A 24,550-nucleotide genomic window follows, 5' to 3' on the forward strand; every position below is an offset into this window, starting at 1 on the left:
GGGGGCACTGTGGAGCCCTTTTGCCTAGGGCACCAGATGACCTAAGGCCGCTCCTGATACCTCTTCAACACAAATGTCTACAAATCAGTTTGATATAAACATGACATACAGTTCTAATACATTTGTACCACCAGCATTCTGGTATAAACCAGTTTGATATTCAGAAATGACAAATACTTCTTTACAAAATTCCAGCTAGCTGTGCTGGAATTAAGTAACTTCTTTCGTTTCACCTCCCCCTCATTATGTTTGGCTTTGTCCAGATTTTTTCCGCTGAGAGGTTGAGAGCTATGATTATCTTTCATAATGTTGAACAAATGGACAAAATGTGGAAGGCGTACTGCATACTAATAACTTCAACGTGGAAGCTCACAAGATGTTAAGATGTGTTGCTTCATACTTTTAAAAAGTTCTTTAGATAAATTAATATGATACAGTATTATTTGCTATGGATATTACTTAAAAAATCTTAACACTGCATGTGTGACAGGCATATCTATCAAAAACACCAGAATGCTAGCAACAAAGAAAAACACAACCAGCTAGTAGTCCAACGAGCTTTATTCTCTCTCTACCGTTCTCGACTATGACAGTCTTCAAGGAGTAAACGTAAGAGAAGAGAGAATAAAGCTCGTTGGACTACTAGCTGGTGTTTTTTTCTTTTTTCTATATCTAGCAACTGTCCCTGATTTTCAGGGACATACTACTTTTGATTCAAATTTTAGCTCTGTCCCTTTTAATCCCTTGTAAAACTGGTGATTTTCAGAGAAAGTTGGTGAATTATACTTAAGTGCATAATTACACTAATTAGAGGTGTACATTTCTTTTGTTTCAGAAAATGTATATTAATTTACACCATACCTCTCAGTGAATCGGTGAGAAATCCCTACTGAATCAGGGACAAATCCAAAAATAATCATGGCTAATCAGTGACACTTTAAAAAATGTTAGTAGTATTAACATGAGATGTTGACACAATAAAAGAGTTTAAGTTATGTTCTAAATGTTGGTTTTGGTCTGGCCTCGTGCTAAAAAGAAAGCAGTTTACTGCTTCAACTCTGGTCAGTTCACTTTTTCCCGCCGTAAATGAGATCATAAAGCAGTCTCGAGACTGCGTTTCTTTTTGAAACAGAAAGTCGTACTTTGTACAGTAGGGCGCACAGAAGAGGTTATGCAGTTACATTTGATTATAATGTTTTTCCTTTATTAATTTACAGTACTGTTAGGTTTTAGAAACAACGATTAATAGCTAAATGCGTTGTTTGTTGGTAGCATCATTGTAGTCTTAATTGTATGTTTTTGCCTGTTTAACAGTTATTTTTGCCTTGTCGGAGCTTTACTATTCTGTATAAACAGTAAGTAAATTGCTAGTAGTAATGACCAAACGTTAAAAAGACATACAGGTAGGTGCGTGAATACGTGTGTGCCTTCTCTGAAGGTTGGGCGCCGGGCTGGCAACTCGACACCGTAAAAATCCACTGCCAGTCATAAATGTATTAGTAGTTATTTAATTAGTGGTTATTGGAGGAACGAAATTTCGTTCAGCTATACTCTGTATGGATGAATGACAATAAAGTTTGCTCTGCTTTATACATACACACACAAATTTTGCCGCTAGGTGAATTGTTATTTCTGGAACTTTTTTCCCTGACATGATTTGGGCCACTTTAAACGCACACATATGTAGATATAACTTAGATATATCTCTAGCTAGTTATTAACATACATCCGCATAATAATATACCTGTGTGCGCTCACGAAGAGAAGTAGAGACAGTGAGCGAGAGCGATATCAGCATAAGGGGTAGGGAGACCGACAGATATTGGCGGGTTGAAAGAGTCTGCTATCAGCGTTTTAAATAAACTGTGGTAGTGGTAGGTGATGGTTATATTTGATAAATGACGCTGAACTGGCTACTAGTAATCCCTGGGTAGAGCGTTTGCCCCTTAGTCTTCAAACTGATGATAATTAAAACAAGTTAATAAAACAAGACTTCATATAATAAACCCATGTATAATTTTAGGCACTTCATTTTGTGCAGGCTTCCAGAAGGATGTCATGTTACTGAATGAGGACTCTGTATTCGCATTAATTATGCACGATTTATATCATCCGTTATGTAAATCAGTTCAGTGATATATCATATTGTGGGTAATACAGGTTTTTATCTGTGGCTAGTGTGCTTTGTTCACTAAGTGAATGCCTGGGTGACCAGACAGAGCCCCAGCTGTGGGGAAACCTACATTACCCACACCTGAATGTGATATATTGCTATTATCCGTTGGCTTTATTAAGAAAAAAAGAAATTACTTCTTTTTTATATAAGGGCACCATATTATTTAATTGCTTTGCTGTTCAGACTCTTTTTACTGATTAGAGTGTTCAGGGATATTTATTGCTACTGCATTGAAGTGTTATTTTTTTTCCTCACTTTTGCAGTAGCATTATGGTGGTGCAGTGGTTCGCATTGCCGCCTCACAGCAAGAGGTTCTCCAGTTCAATTCTTGGCTGGGGTGCCTTTTATGCGGAGTTTGCATGTCCTCCCTGTGGTCACATGGGCTTTCTCTGGGTCCTCCGGTTTCCTCCCACATCCCAAAGACATGCTGTAGGTGGATTGGATACTCCAAATTGGCCCTAGACATGAGTACGTGCATGAGTGTGCCTTCCGTGGAAGGTTGGATGCCGGGCTGGCAACTCGACACCATAAAACTCCACTGTCAATCATGAGCAGACAGGTGATCTGCTGTGGCGACCACTAACCGGGAAAAGCCGAAAGAAGATTATTTAAAAATTGTCTTACTGTTTTTAAATAATACCGTTATAGAAGGTGTTGGGGTTGTCTTACTATATAGTGCAACTACAAAATCCCTTGTGTATGACTGAGTTTGCACAGTGCTGTCATTTACTACTGTGGGCTTACTGTGTGCTTTCCTGATTGGTAGTTAGCTTAAAACCTATTCCGTTTTACCTGTATATAAGCCTTGCATTTGCGTGAGTTTTGGCTTAATTGCTCAGAGCTACTCGTAGTTTGGCGACTATGCCAGAAAGATCCAGTAAATATGCTTACAGCTAAGGCAATCCTCTACTAAAATATGAAAATAAATATTATTTTGCATTTCTGTTGATAACTGTGATTGCATTTAATTACTTTCCTATGATATTTACAGTATTTGCTGCACTTTAAAATATATAAAAAAATGTACTGCTCTACTCCAGCTTTAAGTACTTATTACACTGTATCAGGTAGTCAGGGCTGTTGTATCTAGATTGTGTGGTCTTCTTACACTTGGGCTCCAAACTAACCATTTTACATTAAGAAGGTTTTTCTTCTTTTGTGGCAGAAGTATGCTGATATAAACCTATCTTGAGTCGGGAATTACTGGTGGAAGGCTTATTGTGTGCTTTACTGATTGGTAGTTAGCGTAAAACCTGTTCCTTTTCACCTGTATATAAGCAGCAGCAGTTATTAGTGACCTATATAGATGCAAACGCCTTGAAGATAAAATTTCCCTAGAATAACTATCACTGAGACCATACCTTGTATCCTGCTGCTCTAGGAGTAACTAAATTGCGTGCTGAACAGCATCGCTCTGTTGGTTAACCTTAATCTACACAAAGTATATGCCCACTCATAGTGTCTGTGCAACCAGTACAGTCCAATGTAATTAACCCATTACTTTCCCAGTTAAAACCCACAGTAAGAATCTGATATCATGGATGGGCAGTTTCCTACCATCTCTGTGGCCAGCCTGATGGATATGGGCATCCTGAGGCAATATAGCAATTGTCTTATGTATACTGACAATCACTTAATCCTGAAATAAATATATGTGACAGACATAGTTATACTATGAAAATAGAGGCAAGACACTCATAGACCAACAAATTGAATGCCAAACAGGTTGTCAGCACACACACATCACTTCCCACACTAAATAAGGATTTGACACATAAGCCCACATATGTGGAGATACTCACTAGTAACTTACCAAAAATTCAGAGGCCTCCCTAACTCTGCCTTCAGAAACCACATATACACACAACAAATCAAACAACAGCCACAACACATAATAATAGACACACCAATGTCTCAACAAATAATCCCATAAGGCAAAACACCCCAAAACCTAACATACTGGTCATAAAAGACTCTATAGTGAGACACACAGATGGCCTCATCACCAGGCTGGATAAGGAGAAGGTTACAGTTACCTCCTGCCAGGTGCCAGGATCCGTCAGATCACACAAGCACTCAAGTCACTCAACCGCAAGTACCAGTATGATTGTATTAGTCCATCTGTATGTGAATGGCCTGAGATGTACCTCCCTGGACTATATGAAGAGAGACATGATTGAGCTCTCAGATTATGTGTCACAGGCAGGTGTAAGCATAGCCATGAGCAGCAGTCTACCTTCACCAAGGATGATATCACAATAAAAATAACAAAAAATGATTGACTTTAGCAATTGGCTTAACTTTAGGTGTCATTCCAAAGGAATCCAATATTTAGCAGCTTGGGAGAACATGACTGAAAGGCCATGCTGTTTTGCCAGAGATGGTCTGCACTTGTCTCCACTAGGCTTTTGGATACTGGAAAAGGCTTTAGCCACCCCTATAGTACCTTTTTAGGTAGTTGCAAAGCAACCAACCTCCAAATGTAATACAATCTTCTCTTGATAAGCTCAAGGTACTGCTGATTAATGCTAGGAGTCTAAACAAGAAGATGCACTCTCTAGAAGCGCTTCTTACCTTGGAAATTGCTGATATCTGTGCAGTCACTGAGACATGGTGCAAAACCATGGAAGGCACCCTTGCCATGCAAGGCTACAACACCTTCCATATGTTCAGGCCACCAACTGAGCAAGAAAGTACCAAAGGAGGAGGCGTATACATCTTCATAGAGGATAAGTAAACCTCAACACTGGTCAAACGGTATGACTCTCTTGAGATAGTCCATGTCCAACTCACCACATCAAAATCCCCTACCACATCAGTGCTAGCTATAGGTCCACCACCATGAATTAGAAAAAAACATACTGCATACCTGGACTTAATAGAGTCACTCACCATGCAGCCCAATACCTTACTCATGGATGATTTTGACTATCCTACCATTGAGTGGTGAACGTACATGACCATCAACATGCAGTCACAGAGGTTCTTGGACTTTGTTAATACAAATGCTGTGGAATAGCTGGTTGGCACACCCACTACGGGCTCAAAAATCCTAGACATATTAATCTTTAACATGCAAGAGCATTGCAGACCCACTGTATTATGGCCTCCTTGGTAAGATCGGACCACAAAATGGTCTCCTTTGAAATAAATATAAGGCCAGATATCCCATTAAGCTCAAAAATGCTAACGAATTTCTCCAAGGCAAATTAACGATGTCATAAGAAATTTCAAAGCTCCCCCGAATCCAGAAAACACAGAATCCTATGCAGTGGTGTACACCAATTCCCTGTATAGCCACTTAAGCAGATGTATAGAATTAGCAATAATGGACCAGCTTAAACCCAGGTCTTGCGAGAAAAACAAGCCACCCTGGTGGACTCCTGGTATAGCTTTTTCTGTGGCAATAGCTTTTTCTGTGGCATCAGGTGCAAGTTCATGGTCAGAGTACATATGAGCCAAGGTTCTAATCCCACACACTCCAGTGTTTACCTCTATGACACTGTTCAAAAGGAACCCGGAAGAGTGGATGGGACACCGTAAATTCTTACTAGGAATAGCACCCACAACCCTCCTGGACATGGGCAATCATTACTAAATGCAATCTTGGGTATTAACTAGCATTTGTATGGCATTACATTGGGATGAAATGGCTAGGTTTGAAATTATCTCCTGGTTGATAGCCAAGTAATCTCCTATGAGCCTATGATCCTATGATTCTATAAACAGGCTATACAATAAAAGAAAGAAACTCTTGTCCAAAAATAAGTGGGAACAAGCTCAGCAGAAGAAGGAATCCCTCACTAGTCTAAACAAACAAATCAGAGATGTGGTGAAGTCCTGAAAAGATAATTATGAAGCAAAAATAGCCTACCTAGCCAAGGAAAATCACAAAGCATTTTTTAACTATGTCCAAAATCTTAAGGGGAATACCCAACTATGTGCAGAGCTGGTTGTGGATGGCACTACCCATACTCAACTGGAGGAAGTAGCCAACATGCTAGCTGACAGATTTGGATCAAACTTCACCCTCCTCTCTCCAGCAGTCTTCCCTTGTAGTGTATCTGCCACCATTCTTCAGCCTGTAATCTCAAGACAGCAGGTCATCTCTGCGTTTTCTAATGATAAAAAAATGGCATCAATGGGACCTGACAACATCACAGGTTGCCTTTTAAATAACTTAAAGCATGACCTAGCAGACCCACTTAGATCCCTATTTAACCACAGCCTCCAGTCAGGCTATGTTCTGTCAGAATGGAGGACAGAAACAGTCATCCCCTGCACTAAGGTGGGGCCATCAACCGACCCAGGGAATTATAGACTCATAAGCCTGACTAGCCTCATCTGTGAGGCCATGGAAAGAATCATCATGGACCTTATCAGCAAGGACATAGGTAATCTCCAGACTCTGGGCCTGATCCAGTTTGGATTCATTAAGGGTAGATCATATCTGTTAAATTTAGTTGACTTCTTCTAGCAGGTCACCAAAGCCATGGATGAGGGAGAGACTGTGTATACAGCCTACCTTAACTGGCCAGGCATTTGACACAATTCTCCACTCAAGTATTATAGAGAAACTCTCTCAACTGGGCATAAACTCCTGTGCCACCAGGTGGGTAGCCAAATGGCTCACTGACAGGACACATACTGTCAACGTGGGTGAATTCACATCTAACAAGAAACCAGTCACCAGTGATGTACCACAGGGTTCTGTACTAGGCATTCTTCTGTTTGGTATTTATTTCTCAGAAGTCAAGGTAAACATAGACAGTCTTTGGCTAACTAAGTTTGTGGATGAATTCAAACTGGGGCCAATCAATGAATTCCCAAATTATACTGATATACTGCAGAAAGGATTAATGCAGACAAATGACTGATGCCAGAGCCATGGATTGAAACTAAATGCAAAAAAAAAAAAAATGTATAAATTTTCCCTTTGGGAACGCAAATACCCTGGCTAATTACAATATAGACAGAAACTGCAAGAGTAGACCTAGTGGTATGTGAGCTGGGTACTCAGGCTGATAGTAATCTGAACTTTGACCACCATACTTTTAATTAGCCGGAAGGTCTTGCAGTCTAAAATTTGTATATACGTGACTTTAAAAATGACTGTTTCTTTTATTTTTTTGGCACAATTTGGTCATATGATCTTTAGTAGGTTTTAAATCCTGGTTTCTCTGTTACACAGTGTCTCGTGAATTCTTGTGGTTTTATATCTGAGACAAAAGTGTTTATGGTTTGTTTTATTAAACAGTGAATCATTCACAAAGCCTGGTTCATTAACAGTGAGTGATTTGTACTTCACCCAAAGTGAAACAGTTTGTTTTCACTTAACAGTGATATTTTACATTTGTTTTTGGTTGTCTTTGGTAGTGATCTACCTGCATTGCATGCCCTTTTCTTCCTGGCCACATATTTTAAGCCAGTCCCTGTCTCTATGTTGTTATCCTCATCCCTACTCTGCCACCCCTGATATTGGAGACAGTTTCACTGCTGAATATTATGGTATTTTGACACTGTATAGTACAGTGTCAATGCTTTCAAAGTCAGTGATTCCTCTTATGTTGAAGGAGCTGGTGTTTTTTCTTCAGTGTCAGTAGGGTTCTTGATTCCAACACCTGGCCCTACAAGTAGTTCCTCAGCCTTTTGGTGAGTCACAAACTATTCCACTCAACTTTTTTTGCATCTCCAGCTAATAGCAAATGCAGCAATGATGTCCCATGATTTTTTCACTGGGAAGGTGCTCCAAGGATACCCTCATCCAGATATGGCCCCCCTGCACATTACCCCCATTTCCTTGTTATCATGTGATCTATGCAGAAAGCCAAGGTACATATGGAACAAGTACATTTGATAGCTCCAAAATGGCCTTAGTAGTTACTGCTCCCATTAATTTAACTCTGCTTTCAACAGAAGTCTATATAGTGACTCCCCAACAAAGCCCCTTTAACCTATTCCTCAGGCAAATCATACTTGGACATTCATTCCTTCAGTCTCATGGCTTGGCTTCTCCAGTTTCAGTAGTTGCCAGTAACCTATCCTTTTGTGCCTGAGTAGTTCATCTAATCTCATCTTTCCACAGGCCATATAGTTAAAAGACATATAAAGGCAAGCAAATAAGTTACTTCCAGTGAGCAGTGGATAGAGGAACAAATTCCTTTCCAGCTCCTTTCCCCTCTTTATTAGTTTACCTTTTTGAAATCTTTGATTGAGGACTGAGATACGCTTCTGTCAAAGTCTATCTTGTGGTCATTTTGAATTTCCATGTGGGACTAGACTCTTTCCTTTTCTTCACTCAAGGTACACACGTTATTTTTAAAGGGAATTTTCATTCTAAAACCTCTTGTTTGGGATGATCTTCCCCTTGAGATTTTTACATTATGGTGGAGAAGCTCAATTTATTCATTTGAGCCCACAGATTCATCTGAGTTGAAGTATTTTTCTTGAAATTTGTTACTTTTTGTGGCAGTCACAGCTACCAGAAGTATGCCTGAGATACATGCCCTTTCAGTTGATTCTCCATACTCAGTATTCCATATGGATAGGGTCATTCTGAAACTTGACCCCCCCATCCATATCTACTGAAGTCACAGAGACACACCCTAACCACCACACTCAGTTTTCTGTGTTCCTCCCTGAGTATACTAATCAAGGAAGAATATCAGCTCTGTTTTATGAAAGTGCACGGGCAACACAATTTTTTTATTTTGAGAAAATGATAGTTATCCATAATGACATATGTGTTTCATTTTCTCTTGTTAAGCTTAGACAAAAAATATGTATACTTAAGTTGCCCAAATGCATCTACTTTTCTCATGATAAGCATGGGAAGTCTCTTACTAGATTACTTAAGGCCTTACTCCACACTATAAGCTGGATGTGATGTCCAGGTGTAGGTCTTCATTTGAGCCACTGTTATCTGGGGGATGCTTAAGAGGATTTGTTTTTGACTCTGTCCTGATGTTATAGATGATAGACATCTTTTTATCAGATATGATATTTGTGGATCCCTATCAGTTGATCGAGTTTTCAGAAACTCAAAATTCATATCGTCGAGACCATATGATCGACTTTTTGAAAACTTGAAGCTTTTGAATGAGGATCGTGGTACACCAAGAATTGGGAAATTTACCATTTTCTTTACTGTAGTGCGATTTTGGAGTTAGTAAATATAATTTTCAGGGGGGTGTGGGGGGTGAAGCCTTCCTGCATAAGTGTTTTTTTATGTTCGGGTTTTCGGAAATTTGATCACATGGTCTCATCCGTATGAATTTCGAGTTTCTGAAAACTCCATCATCTGACATAGCTCTGATATTTGTATACTTCCTATATTGATAGATCTTAAGAGATAAATCCATCCTCCACAAAATATTCACCCACTTTCCCCTGCCTCTACCATAGCTACTCAAGAGTTTTTTAGTTTATTTGTTTTATTACCTCTTCTTCATTCAGATTTGTAAACACTTTTCAGTGCATTATGCTGATGTTCTGGAGAACATTGGTACCATGGTGCGTTGTGTGTGTGTGTGTATGTGTGTGTGTGTGTGTGTGTGTGTGTGTGTGTGTGTGTGTGTGTGTGTGTGTGTGTGTTTGTAGGAGGGGGGTATCATACAGCCTGGGAATTCTTTTCTTCCTGCTGAGTGGTCCTCAAACCTGCAGCATTAGTCTTGTTGTTGAGGAGGATGAACTTGCCTGTTGTACCTCTACCATCATGTTAACTGCATAACTTTTTTTTTCTAATTTGTAAAATTATGAAAAGCATTGCTTTCTTGTGTGTGTGTTCATGGTACAACTATGATTGTTCTAGTACTGTGAGATTGCTGCAATGGGGAAATGCCATTTGTCCTAAAATACCATTGGATTTGATTATATGAAACTGCGGATCTGCAAAGGGTAATGCCTGTGTGTAGGGGTGTGTACCTCCTGCAGGAAACATTTTTTTTTGACTTAACAAAAACAATCTTTTGAGAAGATATCTTTCAGTGAGTTAATTTTGCTAAGATGTGTGCAGCAACTAGTGGTCACAAAACTGATATATGTATATATATATATATATATATATATATATATATATATATATATATATATATACACACACACACACACACACACACACACACACCTGCAGTTCAGGGCAGTGAAGTATGTAGAAGGTTAAAAAACATTTTCCAAAGTTAAAAGGGTTATGAATAAGACTGGCTGTTGCATATGCTGTACTTTAAAGTTTTGTTTTTTCATCTTGTAAATGACAGCCAGTAGTGTATACCTTCAGAGAAGACTACTTAGGGAATTCATTCACTTATTCTTTCTTTCTGATTAGGCCATGGGGGTGGCTGAAGCCTACCCTGGCACTGAGTGGGAACAACGTGGATAGAAATTAGTAACAAACAGAACATCCATCTTTGTGGTCAGTTTGTGGGCTCATATTTTCAACAACAGCATGTCTTTGGGATGTGGGAGAAAACCTGGACTCAAAGACTTCAGTCAGAAGTCACACGAGTTGAGAACTGAACTGGAGAACCAATCACTTAAAATAACACTAAGCAGAGCACTAGTGAACTACCTACTATTCAGGAAACACTGTTTAAACAAGCCAATATTTTTGAAAGCCAATGTCTTCCTAAAAGTTCATAAATTATACCAGGAAACAATGAATTCAAAGTTACAGAACAAAGATTAACATGCCAGATTCTTTCTCCATGGAACTCTTTATCCTTCTATATGGGCTACACTTTTTTCAAGTCTGTTTTGACTCATAAAAGACATTTATTATCATTGTGATAAATAGAGCATACTTTTTTTCTGCAGAGCAAGCCTGCTGTTTATTAAAAATTAAAGATGAACTACATTTAAGACTGACTCCTGAGTACTGTGCGGGTCAGGTCTACCCTTTTCTACCCTGTCCCCTTGTTTCACCGACATTATAAGGTAATTTCATTTATTGGCAGTAATAAATATGAGATAGTCATTGGTTCAGTCAATGTTTTATCTGTGCAAGCCCTTCTGTCATTTAATTTAATGATCTGAAGTAACGAAAGAAAATGTCACAAAACCAACCACCAGTTCAAGCACAAAGGTCAGAATAGAAACCATCATCTAGGAAACAAAATCGAAACAGCTCACAATAAAGCTCCAAATTCCAAAGCTGTAAATAGTTTATTTTCTTTAAAAAATTTGGAATTTGGAGCCTTATTGTGAGCTGTTTCGATTTTGTTTCCTCTTGTTGGTGGTTTATGCAATGATCTGAAGTAGTTAACTTCATTTGGTCTGCAACCTGTGGGTATCGGATCCGTCCTCGGATCCAAGCCGGCAGCTTTACCTAGCTAAAAGATCCAAGCTCCTAGCTCCTCCCCTACCCATAATCCCCTGCTACACAGCCCCCATCCTCAGATCTAGTTTGCCGCGGCTTATAGCAGCTTCTGGAGACGAGCTCTTAGGCGTGGGTGAGAAATTTCCAGTTTTATAAAAACCTTTTTAAAATAGTTTTTTTCTAAAATTTCTTTGGTGTGTGTGTATGGTTTAGCCCCCTTTATCGACTAGTATATTTAGTTTAATTTTTTTGTGGTAAATTTACTCCAGATTTGTTTCATCCCCTCCCCCTAGTGTGTGAGTGTGTGGTGTAATGGCTGAAGGGCCTAAAGCCATTTTTTCTAAATACACAGAGTGTGGTGATAAGCTGTCCCCAGCTGATGGCGACACTTAGTGCGTTATTTGCCTGGGGGTGGCCCATTTATCCACCAGCTGCCAGGTTTGTGTGGCTTTCAACCCCTGGGCTATCAGGGATAGGAGGAACAAGCTAATCCTGGCGGGATTGTTGCCCCCGGATTCTTCTTCCTCTTCTCGCTCTAAGGCACTGGTCGCGGCTGCTGCTTCAGTGCATTCCAATCCCCCTTCCTTGTTGGGGACTCAAGCTCCCTCTGCTTTTCAGGGTGAGGGGGACTCTTCTTCCTCTTCTAAAGTGAAAAGGAGAGATAAGGACCGGCACAGGCATAAAAGGCGGGCTGAGTCTCATCCCTCAGCCCTGCCAGCAAAGGTAGCTAGTCCCGCTAAGAGGGCCTCTGGTTCTCCTCATTCTCGGCTCTGTTCTCCTTGCTTTTCCCCGGAGCCAGAAGAGGAGTACTGGTCTCCCTCGATGTCCTCGAGGTGGCCCTCCAGGCTCGCCTCTACGACCTCCTCCAGATCCACCAGAAGCTTGTCCGATGCTGAGTTGAACCGGATGATGCGTCGTTTCCTGCAGGCTCAAATGCAGATGGGGGTGCTTCAGCCTCGCCCCCTCCAGGGGGAGCTCGGCCCCTTTCTTTACCCCGATTGCTCCTTCTCCGATCTGGTTTATAGTTTCGAAGTCTTTGGATCCGTGCCGTTTCGGACCCGGGGAACCGTCGGCACCAACAGTCTTGATTACTTCGACGCCGACTATCGAGCGTGTCGGATCCTAGCTCTTGGGGCCGAGAGCCGAGCGTCGGATCTGTGGGGGGAACTGTGTCTTTGGCGCCATTTAGGTCGGAGCACACTTCCCTCTCAGGTCCAACCGCTTCGGCTCTGATGTCAATCCCTGCATCAGAGCCGAGAGGGCTGCTCTCAGAGCCAGGGGAGAGCGGTTCGCCCTCGGCGTTTGATGTAGTGGAGAGGGTGCTGTCGAGGACTTCCAGATCCCCGGTCCGGGCTGTGGATCCATCTGTCACCCCTGTGCATTTGGGCCTGTCCTCCGTCATCTGGCCACAGGGACAGACTGCATCGGCGCTCCAGTTGGTTCCCTTAGAGGAACAAGACCCTGTGGGTGAGCCCTCCTTGGATAGCCCCACTGAGGAGGTTCCTCAAAAATGAAAGTGCAAAAGGAGGCACCTGGACTCCCCTGACTCCCTCACAGAGGACACAGACTTGGAGGAAGGGGAAGGTTCCCCAAGGTCATCCCCTGAGGATGTCTCCTTTGGAGACATCATGGAGATGTTGCGAATCAGGGGAGGGTGGTCTGCCCAAAAACCTTCCTCGGACAAGGCTGTGTTCCTGGATGCGTTTGATGCAGGCCCGTCTACTTCTTGGGTGTCCCCCCCCGGCTGACCCCCTGGTGGACTTAATTACCACCAGGGCTTGGAAGGAGCCGGACACCGGGGAGCCAATTCCCAGAAGGTCAGACAAGATACTTAGTCCCCCTTCTGATAGGCTGGCATGGTCTAAAGGTTCTCCAGTGGATGCCATGATGGTGGTGGCTGCCACCAAGAAGGAACTATCGTGGGAGAGTTCCTTGGTCCACCTTCCAGATAAGGAATCTCGGACGTTGGACCGCATTGGAAAGCGGATGTTTGCTTCAGCTATCTTCTCTGTAAGGGCACTGAACTATATGGCACACATCATCAGACTCCAGCGAGACTTGATTAAGGAATACACTGGAGCCCCACCCGGAGTCCATGGTGGCCGAGGACAAACGCACCTTCTCGACTCACATGGCCACTCTGAAATCTATTACTAACACATCTATGCAGCTACTCTCCCATGCCACGGAGGGAACGGCTAGAGCCAGCGGAGCAGACATCGCTCTGCGGTACCATGCCTGGCTCCGCCTTTGTGATTTTGTGGAACCCTTCAAGGCATCCTTCGCAAACACGCCCTTTGACGGTTCTATGCTCTTTGGCAAGACCGTCCATGACACGCTGGTCCAAAGCAAGAAAGATGGGAAGATGTTGTCTGCCGTTGAAATCTGCTTCTCTAATCCCCAAAAGTCCTTCTCGAGGAACCAGAGGGGACAAAAGAAGATGTGGTTCTGGAAATCACAGCAGTCCCGTCCCGCTTCGGACCCCTCATCCTTCAGAGGCAGAGAAGGACAAGGTGGACGCCGGCCCAGAGGCAGAGGGGGGCCAAGGAATCTTGGGTCTCAAGAACCTTTCTCGGAGAGGCCCGCGCAACAGCCCTGAGGGCTTACCCAACTATCCCTCTCTGGAGGCAGTCGGGGGGCATCTGTTGGAGCATCTCCAAATTTGGGATTCCATTACTACGGACCGGTGGGTGCTCCAAATTATATCCAGATGTTATTCCATCCCTTTTCTGTGTCTTCCCCCTCCTATGAAACGCCTCCCCGATGTCCCACTCGATCAAAGGGAGGTGACAGCTTCAGAAATTTCGAACCTATTAGAAAAGAGAGCCATCCAGCATGTCCCCCCAGGCCAGTCCGGATTGGGAAATTACTCCAGGTTCTTTTTAGTGCTAAAAAGATGGGGGACCTGAGGCCTATCCTAGACCTCTCATCTCTAAACCTGTTCATTCCCAAAGAGAAATTCTGGATGGTCACTCTGCAATCTATTCTCCCCTTCCTACAGGAGAATGACTGGATGTGCTCCATAGACCTCAAGGATGCGTACTACCACATTCTAATGGACAGATGATCCAGGAGGTTCCTCCACTTTCAGCTGGGAGCCAGTCACTATCAGTTCAGGGCTCTTCCGTTCGGCCTCACCTCAGCCCCCAGAGTGTTCACCAAGGTCATGGCAGTGGTCACAGTCCACCTGAGACTTCATGGCATTTGGGTATTTCTGTACCTGGATGACTGGCTCCTCACGGCCTCCACCAGGCATCAGCTCTGCTCTGCCAGGGATTATACCCTGGCTCTTACTCAGCATCTGGGTATTACTGTAAACCTTCAAAAATTGTTCCTTCATCCTGTGCAGGTTCTGGAATTTATAGGGGCCAAGATAGATACACGCCACTCCAAGGCCTTTCTAACAACAGACAGGTTGCGCAGTTTGTCTCTTCATGTTTTGGCAATTCTCCAGTCCCCAGCCCCACCTGCGGAATTAGTCCTGAGAGCTTTGGGCTCCATGGTGGCATCCATCGGTCTGTCGTCCTTTGCGCAACTGTGCATGATAATTCTTCAGTGGACTCTTCAGGTCCAATGGTCACTTTTACTGCACCCCTTGAACACACCAATTCCCTTGAGCAGGGTTTGCAAGGACTCCCTTCTCTGGTGGCTTCACTCTCAGGAGTTGCGAGAGGGGAGACCATTTGTCATGCCTCAGCCCCAAGCCACGTTGACCACGGATGCTTCTCATCTTGGGTGGGGGGGGCATGCTATGGGCAGAACCGTCCAAGGCACATGGACTCCCTCAGAGACCGTTCTGCATATCAATGTTCTGGAGATGAGGGCGGTGCTTCTGGCGTTGCAAGCCCTACAAGACCTTCTTCCTCCGGGATCTATTACAATTCAGACAGACAACATGGCTGTAGTCTGGTACATCAACAAACAGGGAGGAACCAGATCTTATCCCCTTTGCCGAGAGGCTATGAGAGTTTGGGAATGGGCAATCTCCACCAACCACTTTCTGGTAGCAACACACATTCTGGGCCGGACCAACATCCTAGCGGACAAGCTAAGTCACTTGATCCTCACACCGTACGAGTGGTCTCTAAACCCATTAGTAGCAAAACAAATCTTCCTCAAATGGGGTCTACCTTGCTGCGGTCTTTTTGCTTCTCCGTCAAACACAAAGTGCAGTGAATTTTTCGCTCTAATTCCCCCAATAGGGGAGAGCCCCAGAGATGCTCTGGTTCATGCTTGGCCCACCGGTCTCCTTTATGCGAATCCCCCACTTCCACTCATGACGAAGTTCCTGCAAAAAGCCCATTGGTTGGGGAGCAAGATAATCCTCATAGCCCTATTCTGGCCTCGCCAGATCTGGTTCCCTTACCTGCGGTCTCACAGTGTAGTTCCTCCTTGGATCTTGGATCCCATTCCAGATCTAATTTCTCATCCTGCGGGATTACAGCCCCCAAACCTGGGTGACCTCAAGCTCACGGCTTGGTTGATCCAGTTCCGCTGATTGCAAGGACTCCTGGTATCTCGTCACCAGTGAAAGCTATTCTGGTAGCAGCACATAAACCTACCAGAAAAATCTACAGTAGTAAATGGAAATGTTTTTCCATCTGGGCCAAAGACAGGGGCTTAGACCCCTTTACTGTCCCTATTCCGACGATTCTTGATTTTCTGTCCCATATCTTTCATCAGGGAGCCAGTGCATCTACGGTTAAAGTACAGTTGGCAGCCATCTCTCATTTTCACATTGGGGATGATGTAGGATCACTGGCTTCCACCAGGATTTGCAAAACCTTTTTAAAAGGCGCCTTTCTGTTAAAACCACCAGTTAAGTCTGCGGTCCCACCATGGGACTTAACATTGGTCCTACAGGCTTTGACGGGCCCTCCTTTCAAACCGGCTGCTTCTGCTTAGTTGAAATTTTTATCTTGGAAAACAGCCTTCCTGACTGCAATAACTTCAGCCAGGAGAGTGTCTGAGCTTCAAGCCCTCTGTATGAAACCCCCTTACCTGATATTTCATAAGGACAGAGTTTCTCTCAAAACTAATCCTTCCTTCCTCCCCAAAGTAGCTTCTGAGTCGAATATTAATCAGTCTATTAATCTGCCAGTGCTTTTTCCCAATTTCCAGAACAAAGGGGAATACACATTACACAAATTGGATGTACATAGATAACTGTGTTTTTATTTGCACAGGACAGCAACCAACCACAAGTCTGATCAATTGTTTGTGTCCTTTGCCAAGTCTTCTTTAGGTAAACCTATTACCAAACTTACATTAGCCAACTGGATTTCACAATGCATCATTCAAGCCTATTTAGCTTCAAACAAACCGGTACCTTTGGGAATCCATGCTCATTCAACCAACCACAAGTCTGATCAATTGTTTGTGTCCTTTGCCAAGTCTTCTTTAGGTAAACCTATTACCAAACTTACATTAGCCAACTGGATTTCACAATGCATCATTCAAGCCTATTTAGCTTCAAACAAACCGGTACCTTTGGGAATCCATGCTCATTCAACCCGATCCATAGCTACCTCTGCATCGTTCTGGTCTAGAGTCCCTATAGATGACATATGTTCAGCAGCTACTTGGCCCTCCTCTCATACATTCATTTCCCATTATAAATTGGATATGATATCCAGGAGTAGGGCTTCCTTTGGCTCCACAGTGCTCCGGAATATTCTTCCTTGAGGGCCACCCAAGGTTTCTAGGTTGCTGGGGACTCTGTCCCACAGGTTGCAGACCAAATGAAGTTAACTACTTCAGATAAAGAAGTTATGTACTCACCATAGTTTTCCATCTGAGTAGGTAACTTCATTTGTCTGCAACCAACCCCCCCTCCATTCCCCCTAACCAGTCTCATGCTTCTTAACCATGGGATAGGATTGCTCATTCTATTAGGCATTAGGTTACTGGCCTCTTTCGAGGGTCTTGTGGAGTCTTTATAGGCAAACTCGATCTGAGGATGGGGGGTGTGTAGCAGGGTATTATGGGTAGGGGAGGAGCTAGGAGCTTGGATCTTTTAGCTAGGTAAAGCTGCCGGCTCAGATCCGAGGACGGATCCGATACCCACAGGTTGCAGACCAAATGAAGTTACCTACTCAGATGGAACGTTATGGTGAGTACATAACTTCTTTTTTAGTAAAAGGAAATTATATTGAAAATGTGTAAATACTAGAATACTATTGCATTTATGGAATAATAATATCCTGATGTTTATTGTATATATTTTACCCGAAAGCTATGCAGTAGTCTAACCTTGTCTGCCATCAGAAAATGAGGGACATGTTACATTTAGTTATACTTATTCCAAAATATTGTATTTTCCTGTGCCTATTGTTTTAAAACACATAATGTAAAAATATGTGGAAGGATTTAATAAACTCTAGGTAGGCTCTGTGTAGAGCCTACATAGAATGTATCCATGTACATGGCCACAATGTGCTTTCGGCAACACGCAGTGCATATTAATGATGCATGATATGCCTAAGTGAAATTTTGTGATGCATCCCAGTAAGGCTGGCTGCAAAACCTCATAGAGCAACACGGATAATGAATCCATGTGCAGGAGAGCACCGATGGTCCCCCCGCATACCTGTCAACCTCTTAGAGCATGAAGTCTGTACAAAGTTATTAAATAAAGTGGGGCAAAGGCTGAGAAAGTTGACAGAATAAATGGCTATGCATTAGAATGTAGCTTCTGAAGATTATGAAGTCTGAAACAAAAATGTCTGTCATTATTTAGTGACTTCCATCCTGAATGATTATTACAAAGCCACAAATTTTATGTGGAACACTGCAAAAATATAAGTGGTGGTAAAACTGCCAGAACTAGTTATAGCTGTATAGTCTGGCTTTTCTCCTATTTTTTTTATTTTTGCCATGTTTGTTTGATGCGTCGTGGCATTTTGTCTGTGCTTACCTTGTTTGTGCATCGGGGCCACCCATGTATCAGACATGACCCAGACATCCAAAAATAGAAACCGGATGCCTTCTATTGCTATTGCTGAGCACTGCTGTGCATCTTGCAAACCTGGTAAGTGAGGCTGCGCTACGCTCATACCATCAACTTAATGAATAGTAACATACGTGACCCCCGTGTAACAAATCCTGTGGTGACATGTATTGAGTGTTGGACTGGAATGCAGGTGGTCCTGGGTTTTAATCCAGGATATGAAAACTTATTTATACTGCTGTGACAGTGCAGCTGATGCAAATAAAGTGGTACTGTAATGAAATAACCATAGAAATGCACTTGTTTTACCTTGTTTGTGCAATGGTAAGTGGCATGCAGCTTTTTCAAATGTATCAAAATGCAGACAGTGTGCATTCTCAATAAGTGCAATTGGTGGAAAAGCATGATATTTAAAGGTGAATTGGCAGGAATTGCACTTTAGAAATTGAGCTTGAACTTGTGCAGCCATGTCATGTGTTGTAGAGGGTGTGCAATTTAGAGCACAGGGCTGGGATGTCCAGGAGACCAAGGTCTTTACTGTGTTCCTGGTTAAGGATCATGGGACCTGCCTGATACAGGAAAACTGTGCAGGCTTGCAATATAAATCCAGACCCTGGGATAGTTTGTCAAGGGCTCTTACCAGTGTGACCAGTATCCCATGCATTGGTGAGCAATGTCATCACCATTTTGACGACCTGCACTGGAGAAAATGGGATACCCTTGATCAGTGGATCAGGGAGGTCAGGTAGGGAGCACCCCAGAGATGTGTGATTGTGTGTATGAATTTCATTTAGTACTCTTAAATATTCAAGTTGAATATGGTAAAAACTGGTATTCATAATGCTTTTTTCTTTTTCCCTTTTTACACAGTTGAAGAAGAGAGGATCTTGAATATGAGGTCCCATGTGAAGCGATTAGCCGGGATGTGAGAAGTATGTGGTAAGTAAGCATAATTATATAAAGCACTGTTATTGCAGCCTTAACACTTATAGATGGATTAGTTGCTATATTATACAGTTGTATGAACTTCGGAATGCATATCTGAACTATAAAAGCAAGTATGCAACCATTACTCTGTAGCATAGCTTTCAACTGTATTTATTTTTGCTGAATACCCAGATTTAAAAATTACTGATGTTAAGTTGTCAATCTCGCCTTCATTCTTGCTGGATGGGTTCGGAGCCGATCCTCGGCTCCGACTCGGCACTTGCTTTAGCTCGAGAACTCCTTTTACCAGCTCGAGGCAACCCTATATCCCATGATGCAAGGCGGAACTACCTCAGATCTCGTTTGCCGCTTAGCGAAAGAGGTCTCCTTTGCCAGCTGAGGTAAGTTTTTTCTTAGTCAAATAAGAAAAAGTGTAGTTAGGGGTTTATTTTTCCCTGTTAGTGTTAGTGTAGTCTGTAATTAGTTACAGCCCACCCTATTCCCTATTTTTCAACCTTTTTATAAACTTTTATAAGTTTTAATCTAAAGTAGTTTAGTCAGGCCTAGTTCCCCTTGGTTATCCCTTCCTGTGTGTTTGTGTAAGGGATTAATTTGTGTGTTTTTTGGGACTGTTTGTGTCTATCCCCCTAAGGATGTCAAAAGAAGGCAAGGTCTCAGGCTTCAAGAAGTGTGACCAGTGCTGTCAGAAAATGTCTCTGACAGACGGTCACACTTCTTGTGTTTATTGCCTGGGGCCTTTGCACCTGCAGGACTCCTGTGCTTTGTGTCATGCTTTTAGCCAGAGAGTCCTGCAGGAAAGGAGGAATAAACTCATCCTCCGAGGTTTACTTAAACCTGAAGGTTCTCCTCCTAAATCAGGGTCAGGAAAACCTCATAAGCCACCGAAGGCTCAGGCTACAGTGTCCAAGCCTCCTCCGGTGGCTCTGGCTCCGTCGGAGCTGATATCGGCTCTGGCTGGAGTCGATACTTCTTCGATTCAAGTAGTGGGTTCGGTGCCGGCTGGCTCCGATACCCTGACTGCTGTGGCCTTGTCGGCTCCGGCTGGAGCCGACACTGTATCCAGCATCGGGGCCGAGAAATCCTCGGCTCCATCTGGAGTTCAAGGGACTTCGGCTCCGATGGCTTCGACCCGTAAGAGATCTTGGTCCCCCTCTATTCTGAGTATCCACTCGGCTCCGGGATCTCCTCTTTTGTCAGAGCGGAGCCATCGGAGCCGATCTTCGAGATCTTCCAGGCTGTCTGACCACGACTTGGAGAGGGTGGTAAGCAGGCTGTTGAAGTCTCAGGCACTGGCCCAAATGCTCCATAGCCCGTCTCAACAGACTTCGGCTATAACCCCAATTCTTGAACTTCCTCCTCCGACTCCACACTAGAGTTCGGAGCCGGAGCTTCTTGGGACAGCGACTGTTTCGATGCCGGAACCGATACATCCTTCGGCTCCGTCGTCCTCGGCTCCGATCTCCTCCTTGAGACCTTCCTTGGAGGGATCCGGTCGTCGGGTTTCCACTGTCGGCTCCGAGGGGGCTAGTGGCATCGGACCCTTGTCTGACCCCGCTCTCCCTCTCCGGGCTTCGGCTTTGGTAAGCTCGGCGCCGACATCGCCTCGGAGCCTTCTCTCTTTGGAGCCGACCATTCCTGTCTCTTCGGAGCGGGTATGTTCTGGCCTCCCGGGGAGAGGAGCCTTTGAGGTGATGAGGAGTGTCCTAGCCTCTGAGCCTGGTCAACGGTCCATCCCTCTAGCTCCTCCCTCATCAGTGCCTGTAGATGCCTCTTGCCAGCCTCTTGCTCTCAGGCCCAGGGATCCATCGCCCCAGGTTTCCCCACTGGGAATTTCCTCCTCTTCCGAGGTTTCTCCTGACCCTGCAGGGGAACCCCCTCGGAAGAGGACGTGTAAGAGGAAACACACAGACTCCCCTGAGTCTACTACATCTGATACCGACTTAGATGAGTCGGAGGGTTCCCACGGTCCCCTCTGAGGATGTCTCTTTTTCAGACATCCTTGAGCTCCTCAAACAGAGGGGGAATTGGCCAGCCATTGATCCCTCCGAGGATGAGTCGGTATACCTGGAGGCTTTTGGATCCCGACCCTCCACCTCCTGGGTGTCTCCGCCTTTCGACCCACTTATGCAGGTAGTGGCTCGGAAGGCGTGGCTCCAGATTCTGTGGAACCTGTCCCCAGAAGACCATCCAAGTTCATTACGGCCCCATCGGATAAACAGTTCCTTTCCAAAGGTGTCTCTGTGGATGCTATGGTGGTGGCGGCCACTAAGAAGGAACTGGCGGATCCTTCAGTACCTGTCCATCCTTCTAACAAGGATTCTAGGACCATGGACAGGTATGGAAAGTGGATGTTTTCTTCAGCGACCTTTGCTATGCGTTCGCTGAATTACCTTTGTCACTTCACCAGGCTTCAACGAGATATTCTCAAGGAACTGGGTGAAGTAGTCCAGGATCCTTCTGCTGCTGGGGCTCAGGAAAAGATTGCCTCACAGCTTGCTATCCTGAATTCCATATCTAACTCCTCCATGCGGCTCATATCTTATGCGGCCGATGGAGCGAGCAGGGCCGCAGGCACAGGAGTTGCTCTTAGACGCCAAGCCTGGATGCGGCTGTGTAATTTTATGGACCCCTTTAAGGCGTCCTTCACTAATACCCCTTTGATGGTTCGGCTTTGTTCGGACCTCAAGTGAAGGATACCTTGACCAGGTGTGAGCAGGACGGTAAAACTCTTTCTGCCGTTGGAGTCCAATTTTCCGCTCCTTCTAGACCATATCCCAAGGGTCAGAAAGGGGAAGATGTGGTTCCGTAAAGCCCAAGGAGCTACACCGGACACACGTGGTCAGTTTACCCCCAGAGGCAGAGGGGTAACAATAGACGCCCTAGAGGCAGGGGGGGGTCCTCAGAACCAGGGCAACAGGGAGTCTCTTCCTGAGAAGCCCTTTCAGCATCCCTGAGGTGTTGCCCGACTGTCCACCCTTGGAGGCAGTCGGGGAAGGATTTCACTGTACCCAGTAGCCTGGCAATCCCTATCCCAAGAGAAGTGGGTACAGTCGATTATATCCGAGGGTTACAAGATCCCCTTCGTAAGGTTTCCCGTACCTCCACAATCCCTTCCAGACATCTCACCCGGTCAAAGGGATTTGGCAAAACAGGAGGTTTCAAAACTCCTAGAAAAAAGAGCCATCCAGACAGTACCGGCAGACCAAGTAGGATCCGGCGTCTACTCAAGATTCTTTTTGGTCCCCAAAGGACGGGAGATTGGAGACCAATATTAGACCTGAGCAATCTGAACAGATTTGTCAAAAAGGAAAGATTCCGGATGGTCACGCTTCAGTCCATTCTGCCTTTTCTGGGCAAGGACAACTGGATGTGCTCTATAGACCTTCAGGATGCGTACTATCACATAAAGATTCACAGGCGCTCCAGGAGGTTTCTCCGCTTTCGGCTAGGGACCAGTCATTACCAATTCAGAGCCCTGCCCTTTGGCCTCACTTCAGCCCCCAGAGTGTTTACCAAATGCATGGCAGTGGTCACAGCTCACCTGAGACGTCTAGGATTCCAGGTGTTTCCTTATTTGGACGACTGGCTCCTCTCCGCCACCACCAAGTGTCAGCTTCTTCAGTCCAGAGACTACACCCTTCAGCTTTGCAAGAATCTGGGAATTTCAGTAAATTTCAAAAAATCTTCTCTGCTGCCTTGCCAATCTATCACCTTTATAGGCAGAGTTAAATACCGTCAAAATGTTAGCCAGACTAACAGATCAAAGAATTCTGGACATCCAAAATTTGTTCGGCTTCTGTTACAAAGCAACAAGATCAAAGCCAGGTTTGTCCTGAAAGTTCTAGGCCTAATGGCTGCGGCCATTGTTCTTCTACCACTGGCTCGCTTTCACATGCGTCTCCTGCAGTGGATGCTATTCATGCAGTGGTCGATCACAATCTTCCGATGAGACACGAAATCTTAGTAACACAGTCGCAGGGCTCATCTGGGCTGGTGGATATCTTCCCTCTTCTTCATCAGGGCCGACCCTTTGTTCCCCTCCTCCAGTTGCCACAGTCACCACGGATGCCTCTCTAATCGGGTGGGGGCATTATCAGGGCAGGATGGTCCACGGACGTGGCAACCCATAGAATACCATCTGCACATAAATGTCCTGGAGATGAGAGCAGTGCTTTTAACATTGCAAGCCCTCGACGACTTTCTTCCCACGGGGACTATTGCAGTACAGACGGACAACATGTCCGTGGTCTGGTACATCAACAAACAGGGCGGAACCAGGTCCTATCCCTTATGTCGAGAAGCTCTCAGACTTTGGCAATGGGCGATCTCTTCTCAGCGGTTTCTGATAGCAACGCACATCCCGGCAGGTCCAACCTATTGGCGGACAGGCTAAGCAGATCTATTCTGATGCCTCACGAGTGGTCTCTCAATCAATCTGTAGTGGATCAGATTTTTCTGAAGTGGGGCACTCCTTGTTGCGATCTTTTGCTACCCCTCAAAACAACAAGTGCCCAGACTATTTCACTCTATTTCCCTTCCAGGCCAACCCCTGAGAGACTTCTAACCCAGGATTGGCCTCGGGGACTTCTTTATGCTTTTCCTCCCTTTCCATTGATTCCACAAGTCATTCAGAAAGCCACCGCTTTGAGAGCCAAATTGATCCTCATTGCTCCTTTTTGGCCTCGACAAATTTGGTTTCCGCCTCTGCATCGTCACCTTCTGGTGCAGCCCTGGCATCTGGACCCAGTTCCGGATCTTTTGATCCACCAGTCGGGTCAGCAGCACCGGGCCATTCATTCTCTCAACCTCACTGCGTGGTTACTCCACTTCCTTCCTAGCCAGGCTACCAATGATTTCTGACTCAGTCAGAGACATTTTAGTGTCTTCTTTGAAGTCGCCCACTAGGACTATTTATGCTAGCAAGTGGCGGCGTTTTCGATTTGGGCAAACTCCAGAAATATTGATCCTTTACTGCTCCTGTACATTCTGTTTTAGATTTCCTAGCGGAGGTTTTTCATTCGGGATCCTCGTCATCTACAGTCAAAGTACAACTGGCTGCCATTTCCAAGTATCATGTTGGCTTGCATGACAATAACATCATGTCTCATAGATTATGCAAGGCCTTTTTGAGAGGAGTTTTTCTCCTAAAACCACCTATAAAGCA

General features: G+C 44.4%; 1 protein-coding gene across 1 annotated transcript in view; it reads left to right on the forward strand.

The window, feature by feature from the left end:
* The first annotated feature begins 1,117 nt into the window (after nucleotides 1-1,117).
* The window catches only part of TEX12 (testis expressed 12), a 169,827-nt gene continuing 146,394 nt past the window's right edge, over nucleotides 1,118-24,550 (forward strand). The window contains exon 1 of the mRNA XM_044079464.1: nucleotides 1,118-1,168. The gene's annotated coding sequence lies outside the window, so the exon portion shown is untranslated. The remainder of the gene's footprint in view (nucleotides 1,169-24,550) is intronic.

This window comes from Protopterus annectens, chromosome 8.part0 (genome assembly GCF_019279795.1).
Source record: "Protopterus annectens isolate FY-2018-M chromosome 8.part0, PAN1.0, whole genome shotgun sequence".
In the NCBI taxonomy this organism is placed as follows: Eukaryota; Metazoa; Chordata; order Ceratodontiformes; family Protopteridae; genus Protopterus; species Protopterus annectens.